This window comes from Chrysemys picta, chromosome 2 (genome assembly GCF_011386835.1).
Source record: "Chrysemys picta bellii isolate R12L10 chromosome 2, ASM1138683v2, whole genome shotgun sequence".
Taxonomy (NCBI): domain Eukaryota; kingdom Metazoa; phylum Chordata; order Testudines; family Emydidae; genus Chrysemys; species Chrysemys picta.
Window position 1 is genome coordinate 85,198,891 of NC_088792.1, and position 19,256 is coordinate 85,218,146.

Consider the following 19,256-nt stretch of genomic DNA (forward strand, 5'->3'; position numbering starts at 1 on the left):
CATGCCTTTCATTTCCTTACTTATCCCAGTTTACATCTTCTGAAAGTCAGGAAGCAGTGACTAGTGCTTAATGGCTTTCATTCTGCTGTATGTCAGTACCATTTTGGGGGAGGAGGTATAATAACGTATCTTGTTCAGTTCCTTTCCTCTTTGGCTTCTATGCCTCGGGCTGGCTTTCTGAAAGCTACATATGGTAGACTGTGATTCATATATTCTTCCCGAGCTCTCTTGTGCTCTCTTTCTGGTACAGCGAAAGTATGACTGATAGCTAAGGCTACATTTTAGTCATGGGTATTTTTAGTAAAAGTCATGGACAGGTCACAGGCTGTAAACAAAAACTGACGGGCCTGTGACCTGTCCATGACTTTTACTAAAAATACCCGCCATGACTAAAACTTGGGCAGGGGGCTGCAGGTGCCTGGGGGTGTGTGGTCTGTGGGGGGCCATGGGTGCTGGGGGAGTTGGCGTGACCCCACTGGTGCTGCGGGGGGGGGGGGCGTGGCATCTGACTGGGGACCCCTGCTGGTGCTGGGGGAGGGGGCCAGGCCACAGCGCATGGCCTGGGAGTGGAATCCCTGTTGGTGCTGGGGGGGAGACGGTTGGTGGAGCTGGCAGGGGCTTCCTATCCGGCTCCACATCCCTGCAGCTCTTAGGCGATGGAGGGGCCAGGGCAGGGCTCTGCTGCTCCTGCCACAAGCGCCAGCTGCTGCAGCTCCCAATTGGCTGACAACTGTAGCCAATGGGAGCTGCAGGGGTGGGGCCTGCGGGTGCGAGCAGTGTGCAGTGCAGAGTGCCTCCCCCGACCCCTCCACCACCTAGAAGCTGCAGGGCCATGTCAGTGGGAGCCAGGGAGCCCTCCACCCCAAGGTAAGTGCCCCCACACACACCCTCCAATCCCATGCCCCTATCCCTGAGTCCCCTCCCACACACCCAAACTGCTGCTGCTGGCCCAGGGGCTGCCTGGGCAGTCCCTGAGCCAGCACCAGCCGCTGCACAAGTCACGGAGGTCACGGAAAGTCATGGAATCCATGACTAACTTGCAGCTTGACTGATAGCACTGATGGAAAGTAGCATAAAGAAGGCTGTTTCTTTAAACCCATTGATATATATTGCGGCCTGGTGGGTTTCTAAATAGCAGGTTGAAGAACCTGTCAACGTGACTGTCTCTGACTAGTAAAGGTGCACTTGGTGTGGTGGAGGTTATTTATGGCATGTGTCTGTCATCAGGCTAAATGCACCTCTGAGCCCTCCTGGTCTTTTCTAGCGCATCCCCCTCCCAGGTTTGGGGCCTCAAGCCATCATCTTTCTTGGAGTGGAATCATGTGATTCTTCCACTCTCAGCTGGACCTTGGGCTGCTGCCCCCAGAAGCTAACCATGATTACCTCAGTGGGCCTGACTTATGTTCAATACCTGCAGTGTTGTTCCCTCCAGGAGCAGTGACCAGTGGTTAGTACAGTGACTAAACAGCCTCCTTAAAGCAAAACATTATTTATTTAGAACCAAAGCATTTAAGAGACAATAGATCTTAATACAATAAACCAGTGTGTATGCATGCCTGCCTCCCCCTAAGGCTTACCATCTCCTGGATCTGGGGAAAGCCCAACTTCTTCACACTCCCTCTGCAGAGCCTCTCTCTGTTTCTGCCTGACAGCTGACCCTGCTTCCTCACCTGAGGAGGACTTTTTAACTGTTTTAGTGTCCTTTTGATCTCTAGCTCCCATCATGGGCAAAAAAAAGCTTGCATTTTTGTTGGAAATAGCTTTGAGGTTCCAATATCCTAACAGCTCTCCCTGTTGTCTTTCAAGAGTGTGCTGGGAAAGTCTAATCTAGGGAGCCATTGTGTTGACTTCCTGCTTGTTCTTCCAACAGCCCTAATAGCATTAAAGCAATGTAGGTGTATAATAAAAATTTCACTAACTCTAATCTAGTTATACAGTCTATCTCAATAACTAGGTCAATACAGTACTCATAACGTTATTATAGTAGAACCTCAGAGTTATGAACAGCTCTGGAATGGAGGTTGTTTGTAACTCTGAAATGTCCATAAATCTGAAAAAAACAACAGATACAGACTAACACGGCTACCCCCTGATACTTGACATAAATCTGAACAAAAGGTTATGGTTGTACTTTCAAAATTTTACAACTGAACACTGACTTAATACAGCTTTGAAACTTAACTATGCAGAAGAAAAATGCTGCTTTTAACCATCTTAATTTAAATGAAACAAGCACAGAAACGGTTTCCTTACTTTGTCAAATCTTTTTTTTAAACTTTCCCTTTATTTTTTAGTATTTATGTTTAACACAGTACTGTGCTGTATTTGCTTTTTGTTTGTTTGTTTGTTTTTTTGTTTGTTTCTGCTGCTGCCTGATTGCGTACTTCCGGATCCAAATGAGGTGTGTGATTAACTGGTCAATTCATAACTCTGGTGTTCATAACTCTGAGGTTCTACTGTACATATCAGTAACTCTTAGATGCCATAGCAGCTCCACATCTGCCACAACATGAATGGGGGAATAAGCAGTTTACTTCCTTTATGAACAAGAAGTTTACATGCGACTAAGGAAGCACAGAGGTTGATTGGGAAAGGATATTCTTTCTCATCGGTAGATTTACATAAGAATATAAGAAGGGCCATATTGGGTCAGACCAATGGTCCATCTAACCCAGGCTCCTGACTGCCAACAGTGGCCAGTGCCAGGTGCTTCAGATGGAATAAACAGAACAGGGCAATTATTGAGTGATCTATCCCCTGTCATCCAGTCCCAGCTTCTGGCAGTCAGAGGTTTAGGAACAGCCAGAGCATCAGGTTGCGTCCCTGACCATCTTGGCTAATAGCCATTGATGGACCTATCTAATTCTTTTTGAACTCAGTTACACTTTTGGCCTTCGCAACATCTCCTGGCAATGAGTTCCACAGGTTCACTGTGTGTTTTATGAAGAAATACTTCCCTATGTTTAAGTGAATGTTCCCATTTTTATGGAAAGAGATGTCTTTTCTGATACCCGAAGGCAAACTATTGGGAAGTTTATTGGCAAAAGACTCAGGTTTGATGGTAATGGGCTGTCAACAGAACCACCAGGCCACCTTTGAGGCTGAATATGGGACTGCTTTCTAAGCATGTTGATCTCAACCTTAGCTGGAGTATGCACTTCATGTTGCCCTAGATCATGTTGGTAAGGTCCTACAGAGGGACCCTCCACAGCTATAAGTATAAGCTATATATTTAATTATTTTCTGTGAAAATTTTGGCTTAGTGCCTTATTGATAACATGGTTTGGGCTTCCTGGCTGGACTGACTCTCCCACCATTAATCACCATGGTCTGCATTCATTGCTACGCAACCCCCCGTGCATTATGCTATGCAATCCCAGTGCTTCATTGCTATGCAACCCCAGTGGTCATGAGATCAGCATGAGAGATGTTGTCCAGCTGGGAAGTCTTGCCCATAAAAGAAAATGGAGACATGAGCCATTTGAACGACAGCTCCCATGAGGCATTGCAGCAGTGTTTCCAAAACAATTTTTTTCAGTTTTGAGGTCTTCAGTTTTTCTATGACAAGTCAAAAATTTCTGTGAAAAGCAGACACTGTGAAAAATTTTGTCATATCAAAAAGCTGATTTGTCCACAGGAAAATAGTATAGTTTAGATGGAATTTTTTCCATCTGCCCTACTTTCAACCCAGCTCTGATTCAGAACTGAATGCTGCCTATCCTACACCTCAGGCATGAGGAGAAGGAATGCATCTGTAGAATGCAAATTCCTCCTTGGAGGAGAAATTCTACAACTGAAGGGAGAAAAATGAAAAATCTGGGAGCTAACCTGAGTTTGTTTTTAAATGGCAGTTGTTTGAAACTGCTTAAGTCTACCCAATGATAACCAATCTGCTTTGACCACATGTATGAAGCTCCCATTGATCACTTTGAAGAGATCTGCAATGTAGATTGGTAAAGAATTTTCCACATATACTAGTATTTTAATATTTGTCCAAGTGTGGCAGGGAGTCCTGTAAACAAACAATGCACTTTTTACTGGCTCTTCACCAAAGAAGTCAATGGCCAAATGAAGGATCTCTTCCCATTGCTCCTACATCTGAGCTTTTCATTGAAGGAAGAAAAAGAACATGATCTGAAAATATAAAGAAAGTTTTAAAATCAGTCTTTGTGCAACACTTGAAGTGGCTTATCACTGTTATTTTGGTAAAAACATTGATGTGTTCTTGTCAAACTTTGCAAAAATAAACATTAAATAAAATGTTAATGGTTGTAGGTGTTTGTCTTTCTGTATCTTTTTGTAGAAACCTGGGTGTATGTGTAACAGACCAACATATACTGTTGTGGGTAGTTACAAGAACACTTTCTCTCTTTTATAAATGTCTCTTGGAAACGTAAAAATAATTTTTCTTTCTCATCTCATTTTGTCTCTTCCGTTTGCCAAGCACAGATTTATTGTTTTTAATTAGGGATGGTTGAATTAGCTCAGAACTGGCCTATATTTCACTGAACTCTGTTGAAGCTATCTAGAGGTTCAGATGAGTAGCTCTCAGCAGACCCATCTTCTTCCTAACATACCTGTCCCTGATTTCCTCCCTCCCTATAACAGGCCCCTGGGATCATTCCCTAACCAAGACCTTCAGTATGCATGTGGTCCCCTCCCTTCTGCCAATAGACCTCTCCACTCCCTCTCACCAATAAAGGTTCTCCCCCCTCTGCTTTCGCCCCTCACCCACTCACCACAACCTCCATAGAAAATGCAGTTTAGTTCCCAAGTCACCTCCAAAAGAAATATACCTCACTCCCTGTGATTTCCCACAGAGGTCAAACTTTGGATCTGATCTTCTCGATAGTGATTCTCTTGAGTCAGCCATTCGTGCAATGCTGTTTATAATGAGTGTCCCATGTAAACTGTCATAGTTCACTGTGGCAGCTCAGCCTGACTTTGGGACTAGGAAAGCTCCCTGAAATTCCTTTGCCTAGTCTAATGAAGCATTATAACTTTCCAGGTGTGGGGCCTAATTTAGGGCCAGATTGTGATACCCTTAAAAGTATCTTATCTTCAACAAGTTCAGTTGAAATCAATGTATTACCTGTTGTGTAAGGTACTACTCAGTGTAAGAAAGGGTATCCGTTGGCTTCATATGTGGTAGGACAACTTACACAAGTTGAGGATCTGCTTCATAGCACTGTTATTTGACAAAATGGCGTAGTGGTCGCTCTGATATTGGTAAGAACTGATACTATGCTACTGTAAATGGGCAACTAAAATATGATCATGAGAGTTGTATGCAAATGTTTGTAAAAGTGTCCGCCATTCTGTTTCAGGTGATTTTGTACAGATAATTTCACTTTTTCCTAAAATGTCAGAAGACTGACTTTCTTTTTTTCATCAAAGCCTGGGAACAGCCACTTTCACTTGAAATTTCAGGCTTGCAAATGTCTGAGGAAAAACAAACGATCCATTTTCTGAGCTTCTGTGTAAATCTAGGGAGGGGAAAAATGAATTAATGATGTGCGCAATGGACAAATCCAGCATCACATATTGCACACACCCTCGTGGCATGTACCCACCTTCCCACTCCCTCAATGGCTTGTTTATAAACTGAACGCTGCTTCTGTGCTGCTGTTCACCCATGAAATGCCCTCCCCCCTAGGTGCTCCATAAGGCTGCTCCACTCCCTTCTTTTTAGTCCCTTCTCAAGACTCACTTTTACCATGGAGCCTATGTGAAATTATTAGCTAATGAATTATGGCTTGGTAGACAGATAGGGAGAGATGCCATTCATTGTTTATGTTTTTATATATATATATATATATATATATTGATATTGTTTCTTCCCCTTCCCCCCTCCCATTCCTTTCAATGTCACCTGTAGGTTCTTTGGAGCAGAGGCTGTCTTCCCATACGTTTGAGTAACTGTGACAAAGTGGGGGATTTTCTTGTTTTTTTCTTGTTTTTCCAATGGTTTGCATGCAGAGGGGGTGGGACTCAGTTTCCCTGGGTGTTACTGATTTAACGAGGTGAGGGGAGAGGGAGTTTGTTGTTACAGAAGACCGGAGAGGGAACTTGGGACCCCAGCCAATGGCCCGGAGGACGGATACCTCAGCGACTGGTGACCTGACGACCTGGTGACCTGGAGGGCCAACTCAGGAGTCGCAGCCGGTTCTGGCCAGTGGGAGGACAATGGGCTGTAAAGAGAGGACCCTGAAGGGAGGACCCCGGTGACCTAACCAGCCGGTTACAGCCAGAGGACAGAAGAGAGGAGAGGAGGCCCTGGAGAGAAGACAATGGACAGAGGTGGGGCTTGGGGCTGGTGACATCAGATGCCCAGCTGGGAAGCAAGAGGTGGTCTGGGCTAGAGATGGGGGCAGGCAGAGTCCACCTGGATGCAGGGGAGACTGGGATGTGCTGTGCTGAGGGAGGCCAGGCCTAAGGCCGTGAGAGTTTCCTGTGCTGTGTTCAACACTCAATAAACCCTCCTGTTTTACGCTGGCTGAGAGTCACTCCGGTCTAGAGAACAGGGTTGCATCATCCCCTTCAGGGGGTGGAAGCCCCGGGGGTCCAGAGCGAGTGGACTCCCTGAGGGGGCCCACGGCGAGAAACAAGGCTCAGAGAGGTGCGACTCCAGGAGGTGGAGGGGCCTAACCCCGAGAGAGAGTGGACCCCCGAGAAGGACTGTCTCACTGAAAGGGGCACCCCCCCACGGACCACACGGGGCCGACCTGTGAGTCTGTGACAGTAACCTTTTCTTCAGTGTGTATTGTACATCACCCTCTAATTCCTGGTACACAAAGAAGATGAATCTTCTACAGCTACCCTCTAGAGCAGTTACTCTTTTAGCTCAGTTGATAGAGGTGTGTGCTTTTAGCCTTGGCGGTCCTGGGTGCAATCCCCATGGCATCCCATGATAGTGACTGTCGCATTTGGACACTATCCAGCATGTTGTGAGCACTACTGGAATTCACATCATCATAATAAACCAAAACTGGGTGGGGGGAGGGGAACCAGCTCTCTGACAGCTACAGACACTATGGTCTGGTTGTGACGAGGTCAGCAGGAGACCGTGGTGCAATGGCTCAGCCCCTGCTTTTCAAAAAGATCATTCTCCAAAAGAGGCACATTCTCCGCCTCTGCTCCTAACCCTCTTCATTATGTGCCCGGAGTCTGAGAGGTGCTGAGTACTTTGTGTTCCCACTGAAACCAATAGGAGCAGTGGAGACTCAGCACCTCTTGAGGGAAGGTCTTCTGTGTGGGATGCCACAGCAGTCAAGAGGAGGACTCTGACCTGTCTCAGGAGGCTGTGTTTCACTGCTAAAACACTATTAACACATTGAGACTTCCTTGGAATCTCAACTACTGGAAAGGGAAATCACTAAGGAGAGGAAGCGGCAATCAGCACCTTGGCTGAAAATCGGAAGGATTAAAGTAAGGCAATAAACTCAAAGTCAACCCATCTGTAAGGTCCACAGGGAAATTAAACAAGGCAGTGGCAGTCAGTCCTCAGTTATTTAATACAGACACTGCCTGTGTTAATAGTACTGGCACAACAGAACAAACAGAGTAGGACATGGCACCCTACAATAGTAATAATATCTAACACTCATAGCACCTGACACATAAAAATCTTAAAATGGTTTGCACTGGTGGGTAAGTATCCTGACCTGTGATTTACAGACAGGAAGCTGAAGCAGAGAGTGATATGAGTGACTTGTCCAAGGTCACATAACAAGTCAGTGGCAGAGTTAGGAATAGCACCCAGGTCTCCTGACTCTATACCAGTCCCCTGTCCATTGGACAACGCTTTCCCCCTGCCTTGATGCAGTGGAAAAAATATAAAATGTGAAATATTATCTAACGTGATCATCTACACGACACAAACAAAATGCAGGCTCCTTATAGCTCAGAGAGCAGTAGCCTAAGTACAAAATGTTCCTTCAAACAAATAGTCCATATGATTTCAGCTGGACCCTCTTGCTATATGTGGTAGACTTGAGCCAATCAGGAAAGAACCAAAACCATGACCATCCCAAATATCCATCTTGATGTTTGAAGCTGTCCTGGGAAACACTGTGCTAAAATTTCAGTTTGTCTGTTGAGCTCCACCCTGCAGCAAGTGGAGCATGTTTCAAAAGGGATTCAGAGCCCTCAACTCCTCGAGTTCATGCGCGTCACTAATTAGATGACGAGGCATTTGGCTATTTTTAAAACCCATGCGGGTCCTTTTCTGGGTTATTTGGAGTGTCAGTACACTCACGGGTGGCCCATCCTACCCATCCATCAATTCCGGTTAAGGTGCGCAATCATGAATTAACAGGTTGAGATTCCCACCTTCGATCCGCTGTTAGTCATGGATACTCTTGCCGTTTACCCAACGGATAGCGGGAGAGATGGAGGGCCGTCAGGACCCCGACCACCCTCTGGTTCTCTGGGCCTACCATCCAGCAGAGTGTGCTGGGAGCCGCCAAGGAAGGACAGCGGAAGCCCCCTTTCTCCCCGCCTCCCAGGCGGCCCGGGTTACACCCAGGGTGACAGCCCGTGTGAGAGAGAGGGAACCTCTCTCCCTGCATTCCCCATTGCTCCAGGTGACAGTCGGGAGAGTCTGGCAGCGGAGAGGGCGGGTGGCCCTCATGCAGCTTTTCTTCCCCTCGGTGCCCCATGTCACACCGAAGAAGGATCTTGGGCCTTCCCCCCAGCAGAGTGCCCCGGGAACCACCAAGGAAGGACTTCGGAGGAAATGGGGTGAGCCTCCGAAGAGAGCCCCCCTTCTCCCCAGGCAGCCCGGGTTACACCCAGGGTGACAGCCCATGGAAGAGAGAGGGAGACAGGGCGAGGGGCCATAAAGACTTCCCGGCACCTCCCTCGAACCTCTCTCACCGCATTCCCCAGTGCTCCAGGTTACAGCCAGGAGAGAGTCTGACAGCAGAGAGGGCGGGGGCCCTCGCGCTGCTTTTCATCCCCCGGGTCGCACCAAAGAAAGATCCTGGGCCTTTGCCCCGGAAGAGTGCTCCAAGAGCCATCAAGGAAAGACAGCAGAGAGATGGGGTGAGCCTCCAAAGAGAGCCCCCCTTCTCCCTGCTTTCCCAGGTGGCCTGGGTTACACCCAGGGCAAAAGCCAGCAGAAGAGAGAGGGAGACAGGGCGAGGGGCCATAAAGACCCCCCAGCACCTCCCTCGAGGTTTACAGACAAAACATTTGCATTTAATTTGTCACATGCTTGATGAAAGCAAAACATTTGGCAAGGAATACTGCTTTTTCAGGGCAGCTCAGTGACCTCAAAAAGAGTCAAATTTTACTGCAAATATTTCATATAATTCTAGTTAGGATTATATTTAATTGAGGGTATTGCTAAACATGGATTGATAATACTACAATTTTTCCAAAATACATGATTCAAACCTGCAGATTTGAAGATCTGTTAAAGAAGGAAGAATAAATAAATAAGCAAGAGAGACAGCTAATGAATCACTGCTGTAAATGAAATTATTTTAATTAGGAACATAATCTCTTGAAATACGTGCTACAAATCCATTTTGTTTCAACATGACTCTACTTCATAATAATAGCATTCAGTACTTATATTGTGCCTTCCATAAAGGAATATCCTAGGACTTCACAAGCATTAATTGATTAAACTTCATAACTTCTTGTGAGATACGTATGGAAAGTATTAGCCCCATTTTAGAGATCAGAACACTGAGACACAAGCGGTAAAGGGGCTATTTCCCCTAAAAGTATTCATTATTTTTGGGTTCCTTCATTTTTGGTGCCCAACTTGAGACACCTTGGACTTGATTTTTAGAGAAGCTGCGTATCTCTAGCTCCCATTAATTTCAACTGGAGTTGTGGGTGCTCAGAATCTTTGAAAATCAGGCCCAGATGTCTCAAATTCAGCACACAGAAGTTGAACAGGCACAAATCAGAGGCCACATGAAAACAATTTTGCCTAAGGGCCAGATTTTCAAAGGTATTTAGGAATCTAAAGCTGAAGATAGGTGCTCAGTGCAATTTTCAGAAGTGCCTATGCAGGTTAGGTGCCTAACTTCTATAATTAGTATGGCTCTGTACATCCTGCAATGCCAACTGTAGTGTATGTAGATATGTAACCGAATGATGTGTCATTCACGTTTCTGTGTACTGGATCTTTAACTCTATAGCCAAGCCACACTGAACATACCTGATCTCATCTATTCTTGGAAATAAGCAGGATTGGGCCTTGTTAGTATTTGGAATGGAAACCACTTGGGAATGCCAGCTGTTATGGGTATTTAGGCCCTGAGATACCACAGTGCATGATGGGATAAATGAGAAAGAGAGGAGTATTCCTGCTTGTTGCATGGGCAGCTGCCATTTTGTGTTTCGGCTCAGATGCAGAATGTTATAGATAGAGAGAACGCAGTGACTCAATCATGGAGACTTTGTCATTGTTCTTTCTTTGTTGTTTCCTTTAATCAGAAATAAAAGTTGCCTAGATTGGAAAGTAAATGTTTTGCTCGTGGTTTATGGCAAATCATAACATGCACAGCTCACCTGCTGCTCACAGTTACAGGTCTCTTCACTGTAGGCTCTACAGTCAAATAGAAAGTCACCTTGATGCCAATAGTTGTCCTTGTTTTTAGTCACAATGCATAAATCACATTGCTGTTCCTTATCTGCCAGTGGAGCCTGCTGAAACAGGTAACACTACTGCTTCAATAGGGAATGAGCTAGAACAATATTATCACGATAAAGTGAGGAGAGTACACATCCATCAGTGGGAGAATTAGTAATGTCATAAAAGTGACTCAGAAATCAAATAGTGAAATGCAAGTTCGTTTACATCCATCCAGAACTGTATACTGGCAAATCTTAAAAGATACAGAGAACAAATACTTAGGAGTATATTCTCTGTTAGATCCATGTCCAAAGCTCCCATTAAAAATGACATTTTGCACTGTCATAACATCTTTCATCCCCAAACTCTTCACATAATATGTACAGTAATATTCCACTGTAGCTAGCTCCTTGCTGGAGAGTAGCAACTAGAACCCAGTGTGTATAGAAAATTTTGCGCAAGGACATCAAGGCAAAACCCTCTACTTTTACCAACCATGCTATGCAGAACTTTTAATATCTATACCAAAGAGACAGACTTTTGATTTTTAAAGTCTCACCCCCTCTACACACACATGCACAGAGGCATGAATTATATGATACTCAGTTTATCAACCTCATAAGGATGAAAGAGTTTGCTGACGCTGTGAGGATTTGAACCTTGTGGTTCCATGGAGTCTAGATATTGCAAACCTGATACATCAGGCTACTAATCCATGTGGGAGTTACAAGCAACGCCTCATGGAAACAGTAATGTGTGGGCCAGATCCTCAGGTGGTTTAAATCAGGATAGATCCAAAATCAGTGGAGCTACACCAACTTATACCACCTGATAATCTGGCTCCCATACCTCTAAATCTGCTAAAACAGTGGTTTGCATCCATTTCTAGGAAGCTTTCTTATTCATAAACCTTAAAGTTTACTCTAAAGATTTGTAGATGTAATTGTATGGGGTTTATGGCAATTTTACAGTTTATAGCACACTTTAGGTGGTGGTATAAGGCTGAAAGCCAAGCATCTAACCACCCAAGAAAAAGAATATCCCCTAGAAATTCATTGCCTGCATGTAGTCTTATTGAGATTCAAATATATGAAATGTAAATAAAAATAAGAAAAGCAACCCGTGCACTTAGGACATTATTGACCTGGGAATGGCATAACTAATAGCCCGTGCTTTTGTATTATTATCCCTAACACCACTTCTTATTGCTTAATTCAAACTCCGCCACATCTCCTGGTCTATAGCTATTAAAATACCTTAGATTAAATTGATAACCTATATAAACATGCAAATAAACTCAGGCCTTTTATTTCTGAGCTACATATTATTTATTATTACTCACTGCCCAAAAGCTTCAGTAGGACAGAGTTAAGGTTGACTATCAGTGCCTTGTACTCTGCCAGAATGTCAAATGCACCTCTATTTAAACATCTGAACAGGGCCGCCCAGAGGGGGAACAACTGGGGCAATTTGCCCCAGGCCCCGCAGGGGCCCCCACGAGAATCTCTGAGGCTCCCCCCGGCCCCGCTTTCGCCTTCCCCCATCCCCCGGTGCCTCAGCGCACTGCATCCAGGAGCGGCCCTGGACAGCGCTGCAGCAGCGTGGCTCCGGCGGGGCCTGAGCTCCTCCAGCTCAGAGCCCCGTGGTAAGAGGGCGGGGCTGCAACCTCTGGGCCGAGCGGCGGGAGCTCAGGTCCCGCTGGAGCCACACCACTGCAGCGGTGTCCAGGGCCACTCCTGGACGCAGTGCACTGAGGCTCCCGGAGAGGGGAGAGGCGGGGGTAAGCGGCATGGTAAGGGGGCTGGGGCCGGGGGGGTTGGATAAGGGGTAGGGAGTCCCGGGGACAGGAAGGGGGCAGAGGTTGTGGGGGGGGCGGTCAGGGGATAGGGGGTTGGATGGTGGGCGTTCCAGGGGTCTGTCAGGACTTGGCAGGGGGGGTGGATAGGGGTTGGGGCAGTCAGGGGACAGAGAGCAGGGGGGTTGGTGGGGGGTGGGATCCCGGGGTGGTGATTGGGAGGGTCTCAGGGGGGCGATGAGGGAACAAGGAGCAGGATGGGTCGGGGATTCTGAGGGTGGCAGTTGGGAGTAGGAAGTGGATGGGGGTCGGATGGGGGCAGGGCAAGGCTGTTTGGGGAGGCACAGCCTTCCCTACCCTAAAGCTCATTCAGCAGTTTGAGGCTTACAGAAGCTATTTAACACAAAATGCCAAGCTGTTATCTTTTCCCTTAGGGCTACCATCCTTTTCACTTCTCAAATGCCAAATTATAGTCTACATTTAATTTCAGTGCCATAGGGAGATTCATGCCAGGGGAGGGTAGCTTCATTTAAAATTAGCCACTTTAGATTAACAGTGATAGAGCCAAGAGAGCCATGGGGGAGGGATCACATGAGAAGAGCAATATCCTACACCACCTATCTCCTTCCCAACCCTACCAAGGGAGACCCCCCTCCCCTGCATTCCCCGAGGCTCCAGAGGGGTTAATTCAGTGGTTCTCAAACTTTTGTACTGGTGACCTCTTTCACATAGCAAACCTCTGAGTGCGACACCCCCTTATAAATTAAAAACACTTTTTTATATATTTAACACTATTATAAATGCTGGAGGCAAAGCAGGGTTTGAGGTGGAGGCTGATAGCTCGCGACCCCCAGTAATAACCTCGTGACCCCCTGAGGGGTCCCGACCCCCAGTTTGAAAACCTCTGGGTTAATTTAATTTTAGCACCCTGTGTCCATTCACATGAATGTGCTATTTTGAGCATTTCAGTTTTCACAACATAGGCTCATCCCAGATTCTGGAACAAGCTCAAATGCTCAGTTCATGGAGTACATACATAAGCTATACTAAAGACAAACCCCCAGTAACCGTCTCCATCAATGGCTATTAGCCAGGATGGGTAAGGAATGGTGTCCCTAGCCTCTGTTTGTCAGAGGGTGGAGATGGATGGCAGGAGAGAGAGCACTTGATCATTACCTGTTAGGTTCACTCCCTCTGGGGCACTTGGCATTGGCCACTGTCGGTAGACAGGATACTGGGCTGAATGGACCTTTGGTCTGACCCAGTGTGGCTGTTCTTATGTTCTAACCTAAAACGCCAGTTGGCATCTGGACCCCTAAATGAACCTAAAGTTATGGAGACAGATATGAGTCAAGGAAGCCAGCAGAGTATCAGAAACCTGGAAAAATCTCTGACTGGATGGGCTCAGGTGTTTGGTCACAAGCTGAGGTGGTTCAAAAGTTTTGGATTTTTTTTTAAGCAGAATTTTTTTTATTGTTTCTTTAAACAATCAAACACAGTAAGCAGCAAATATTTGGCCACACACTTCTGAAGCCCCCAAACTATGTTCAGGTTTTGGCAGACTAATTTCAGCTTTTCAATTAAAAAAACCACAACAAATTTTGAAGGAAAGCAGACATTGTCTGTAATTTTTTTCTGCTTTTTAAAAACCCCAGTTTTTGATCCAAAAAAAGTTTTGACGGAAAATATTTGTCCAACCCTTTTAATGAGCTTTAGAGCCTTTTAGCACTAGCTGATGCTGAGAACCAGTGATACCTTGTAAAGGTGACTTGAAAAGAAGTTTTCTCAAAACTGGGTTTGTGCTGAGATGTGGAAGGTTTTTATGTGTTTATTTTTCCCAGGGCTGCCTGGGGGGGGGGGGGGGGGGCAAGTGGGGCAATTTGCCCCGGGCCCCATAGGGGCCCCCACGAGACTATAGTATTCTCTAGTATTGCAACTTTTTTTTAAGGAAGGGGCCCCTGAAATTGCTTTGCCTCAGGCCCCCTGAATCCTCTGGGCGGCCCTGCATCTGAAAAACAGGAAATAAAGAGGTAAGGATAATAACAAACTTCAATCTCTGAAAACTGGCCAGATCCTTAATTGATGTAAATCAACATTGCTCTATGGACCTAAATAGAGTGATGCCGATTTACACTGGCTGAGAATCTGTCTCACTGTGATTAGAGCAGGTCATATGTATATGCAAAAAATAAAAATAAAAAACATCAGCGCCTAAAACAAAACAGTCTCTAAGTGCCTGGAAACGTTCAATCAGATGAACTCTAATGTGAGTTAGACCAGATCGGTCCCAGTGTGAATTAGACCAAAAGACTAAAAGAGGCCGTTGGTTCAAATAAACATTACCAGAAGTAAAAACAAACTAACAAAGAAAAAAAACCCTGAGAGATCATGTAAATAGTTTCAAGGGAAAACGATGCAATATCTATGCTGAGATTCAGCCTTGGAAATATTTATGAGACGTCAATACTGCTCTTAAATATGCAAGTCACCAAAAATTCAGTCAAGCATCATAATTCACTCTGAAGTAAACACAGAGGGGACTAAGCTGACTAAATCTGGACAGCCTCTCTGCAGATACAATCATGGATTGTATATCACTGCTGACTGCACCAGAAAAATAATACCGTCATCCATTGCCCAAGTGTTAAAACGTGCATATTCATCCAGATTTTCTGGAGACTAAGGCCCTGATCTTACAATGAGGTCTGCACAGGCCAATTCCTTCAATAAGACTCCATGTGGAAATAGGGATCCACTCAGAAGGAGCGCATTGTGGTATGGGGCACACAGATTATGCAACGGTAGGCTACTGACACTCACCTAAAGTATATTATGAGTAAGGCAATGATTTTGTCATGGATATTTTTAGTAAAAGTCAGGGACAGGTCACGGGCAATAAACAAAAAAATCACAGAAGCCATGACCTGTCCCTGACTTTTACTAAAAACATCCCTGAAAAAATAGGGAAGGAGGAGGGTCCAGCACCCTGCCTCCCACCCCGCAGAGGCTGGAAGCTGCGGGAACCCCATTGCCCAGTCCCCACCCACCCATCCACCCTGCAGGGCTGGGAGCTGCGGGGGGTCCCTGCCAGTGGCGGAGGCTGGGGAGCTGTGGGGGGAGCAGCTGCCTGTGGTGGCTGAGTTGCTGCAGCAGGGACCCCTGCCAGCAGCAGCGCTGGGCAGCTCAGGGGTTGCCAGCGGCAGCCAGTCAGTTGCAGGGGGGTCCTGCCACCTGCAGCTACTGGGCAGCTGCAGGAAGGTGCCCCACCGCCCCAGGAGGCTGGGCTGTAGCGGGATCCCCCGCTGCCGGCAGCGACTGGTCAGCTGCAGGGCCCCCAATGTCACGATGCTCACTGGAAGTCACAGATTCCATGACTTCGGAGACCTCCATGACATACTCTTAGCCTTAATTGTGAGACACAAGACCACAGGCTAGATGCCTTCCGTAACTAGGGTGACCAGATAACAAGTGTGAAAAATCAGGATGAGGAGGGTAATAATTGCCTATATAAGACAAAGCCCCTAATATTGGCACGCCTGGTCACCCGATTGGTGATCCAAGTAGCACATCTATGGCCTATTTATATACACCCTGACGTGGCTTAGTCTTATTCAGTTTTAATATTTTAATTACCTTTTTAAAAAACAATTTTATGTGGATTTATGTAACTTAATTCTTGCACTATTAAAGAAACAGTTCCCAATAAAAGATTAATGGACAATAGTAGGGAAACAGTAACAAGCAGCCGTCTCTCTATTGTTCTTGAATATATTTTTTTTATTTTTAGTTTTAACCTTTTCTGTTTCGTTGTAAAGTCCTTTTACTTCTTCTCCTGGGTGCTCTTTCAACAACCACTTCACCCCTCTCTCTCTTTTGTAAAGATAAAATATGATATCATTGAGTACTTTCCAGTTCGTGCCCTGATTTTGCAATATGATCTGTGTGGGTTGACCCCTGTGCCTATGTGGAGCCCCTTTGATTTCAAGAGGACTTTATGTAAGTGTAAGGACCCATTCATGCAAATCAGATAGTACGATCGGGGCTTTGATTTGTACACTGGAAAGCGGATTAAAAGTATCTGTTGAGTGAGCAAAAACTGCTGCTGATGGTGCAACCTGGCACTTCTGTAAGAGGGATAGTTTAAAACTGTCATTTTTTTTCCCTTCAGTCAATCCCTTTTTCCCCACCACTATTCTTCCCCCTACTTTGAGGCCTGGTCTACACTAACGAGGTAAGTCGAACCAAGTTATGCAAGTTACATAACTGAAGTCAAGGCAGCTTACAGTGGTGTCTACACTGAGCTACGTTGACGGGACATGCTGTACCACTGACTTACCTTCCGCCTCTCGGGGAGGTGGAGTACAGATGTCGACTGGAGAGTGCTCTGCCATTGATTTATCCTGTCTTCACTAGACCCGCTAAATCATTGCCCACTGCATCGATCGCAGCAGCACCAATTTAGCCGGTAGTGAAGACAAGCCCTAACTGGCGCTTTCCTCCAGCTCCTTCTACACCAGCTTAGACTGTTTTACACTCACTCACTCAGCCTTTGGTATAACTGAGTCTAAAGGAGTCTGAGTTTTAGGGTATGTCTACCCTGGAGCTAGAGGTATAATTTCTAGCTCAGATAGAATACTCTGGCTAGGTCTGATCGATCTAGTGTGCTAAAAATAGCATTGTAGCCATGCCCACACTGGTGGTGGGACAAGCTAGACACCCCAAGTATGTTCTTAGGGTTTCAGAAGGAATTGTAGGTGGCTATCCCACCCCCTGTAAAGCCATGGCTACAGGGATATTTTTAGCATGCTAGCTCAAACACAGCTACCATGGGTATATCTACCCAAGCTGAAAATTACACCTCCGGCTCCAGTGTAAGCACACCCTAATTGAGTGGAAGAGAATCTAGTTTATATCCCCTTACCCATGGGGCCTAGTGTGCAAAGAATGAGAACCTAATTTCCACTCTGCTGCAGCCACTTTATACTGCTCTTATGATGTAAAGGGGAGTAATAGCCTCAGGAAAACCACCTGGTGTAGGTGAGTTCCCTTGTTATAGGGGCAGTGGACAGGGTCTTCTATCACAGGAGATGCTTTGGAATCTCTCCTGTGAAAGCATACCAGAGGTGGGGGCAAGGCTGGAGTACGCTGCTGTGATGTGGGGTGTTTACAAATGGCCAAATGGCCAATTAATCCTGTGACAGGCTGCATCTGGAGGAGAGTCAGTGCCAATAAGGCCTAATGGCTGATGAAGCCCATCTGAGGGAGGAGCTGGGCTAGATATAAAGAGAAGAAGTTGGGGGTGAGAGAGGGTTGCAGGGAGGAATTCTACAGTCACTCCCAAGGGAGAAGGGAAGTTGGGCAGGAAGAAGGACAAGGGCGGGGACAGGGTGGAAAACTCTGTGATCCTGCATGAGAATACAGAGAGGGCAAAGTAGCTACAGGCAGCAGAGGGGGCCCCAATGGTAACCTGGGGATGGACCATAAGACAGAGATAGGAAGGTAGAAAAGAGCCCAGGGAAACAGTGAGAGGGTCAGACATTGGATAGACTCTGGTTGCTGGGGCATGGGGTCCCTGGGCTGGAACTTGGAATAGTGGGTGGAGTTGGGTTCACCTACCAGCCACTGGGAAAGTGGCATAGTCTGCACAGTGGAGCTGAAGACTGCCTGAGACAGTTAGTCCTGAGAGACTTTGATACCCTGGAAGGGGAAAATTATAGTGACCTGGACAAAGGGCCAAGCCACAAAGAGGAAACAACTGAGACCAGAGAGGGAGAGTGAGTGTGGGGTGAGCAAATGAAGGAAGGGGCATCAGACTGATTGAGAGCTAGTCCCCAGATGCAGCCACAAGGATGTGCCAGAACAGTTGAGTAGTAAATCCTGTGACAACTACTCTCTGGCTCGTCTCAAGTGCTGAAGGAGTGTGGATGCATGTCTTCAGGAGGAAAATGTGATCTCTTTGTTCATCATGTCTCTTGAAATCTATAGCTGTGACAGCCAATATGCCATCTCCTGGTTACAATTTCACATGCGGACTAATTGGAATGCATGTTATTGGCATAGACCACTGGCTCTGACTGTGCTACCGGTTTGCTCCCACAGTATTTCAGAAAGATGGAGCTAAACAGGCCTTCTCCTTCACCAGGGCTGGTAGCTAGGGTCTTCTCTGTTGCTTTCCTAAGGCCAATCGAAAACTTATCTCCACAAACAAAAGAAGCTGCATATATTCCCACATAAGAGCTGCCTCCACACGCAGTTCACTCACTGCAGTGTATCTAATTCTGATTGTCAAGGGTTAAAGAAAATGTCCCTTTTTAAATCCTCAGATTCTAGAATATCTATCTCTATATTTTTAAAGGTTTTTAAAGCAGCATGTGCTACCCTAGCAGGGTTTTTGGCCGTGTATTTAATTTTATTTCAATCTATCTTAAATATTTTTTTTAAAATATATATCCTCAGTTCAAAGTAATCCCCAGGCCCTAGTAACTGAAATTAATTCATACACATCTGATGGGTAGTTGAAAGCCTACAGTATATGAAATAAATTGATGGTCTTAGTTCAGCTCCAAGAAAATAGTGTCCACATCACAAACACCCTTGCAGTTGGCACTAATTGGCACACTGCTAATCAAGGGGAACAGTAGCACATTCATGGATGATAGATATTATCTTGGCATATAAATAATGAACATCTCTAAAACACTCCCAGATGCTGGAATCTAGATTCCTTGTGGGCATGTGAACGATTTGCTCAGAGGAAAAATATAGCAGCTAGACAAGAGTAGAGAGCTGCTTTAGTTTTGTAAAGTTTTCTTCTGTTTATGAGAAATATCAGTAAAAGTGTGGGGGGGTGATAAACTTCTTGGCTAG

General features: G+C 45.8%; 1 long non-coding RNA gene across 1 annotated transcript in view; it reads left to right on the top strand.

Moving 5' to 3' along the window:
* LOC101931985 (uncharacterized) overlaps nucleotides 1–19,256 on the top strand; it is a 158,817-nt gene that overhangs the window by 102,797 nt on the left and 36,764 nt on the right. The gene's annotated exons all lie outside the window — the stretch shown is intronic.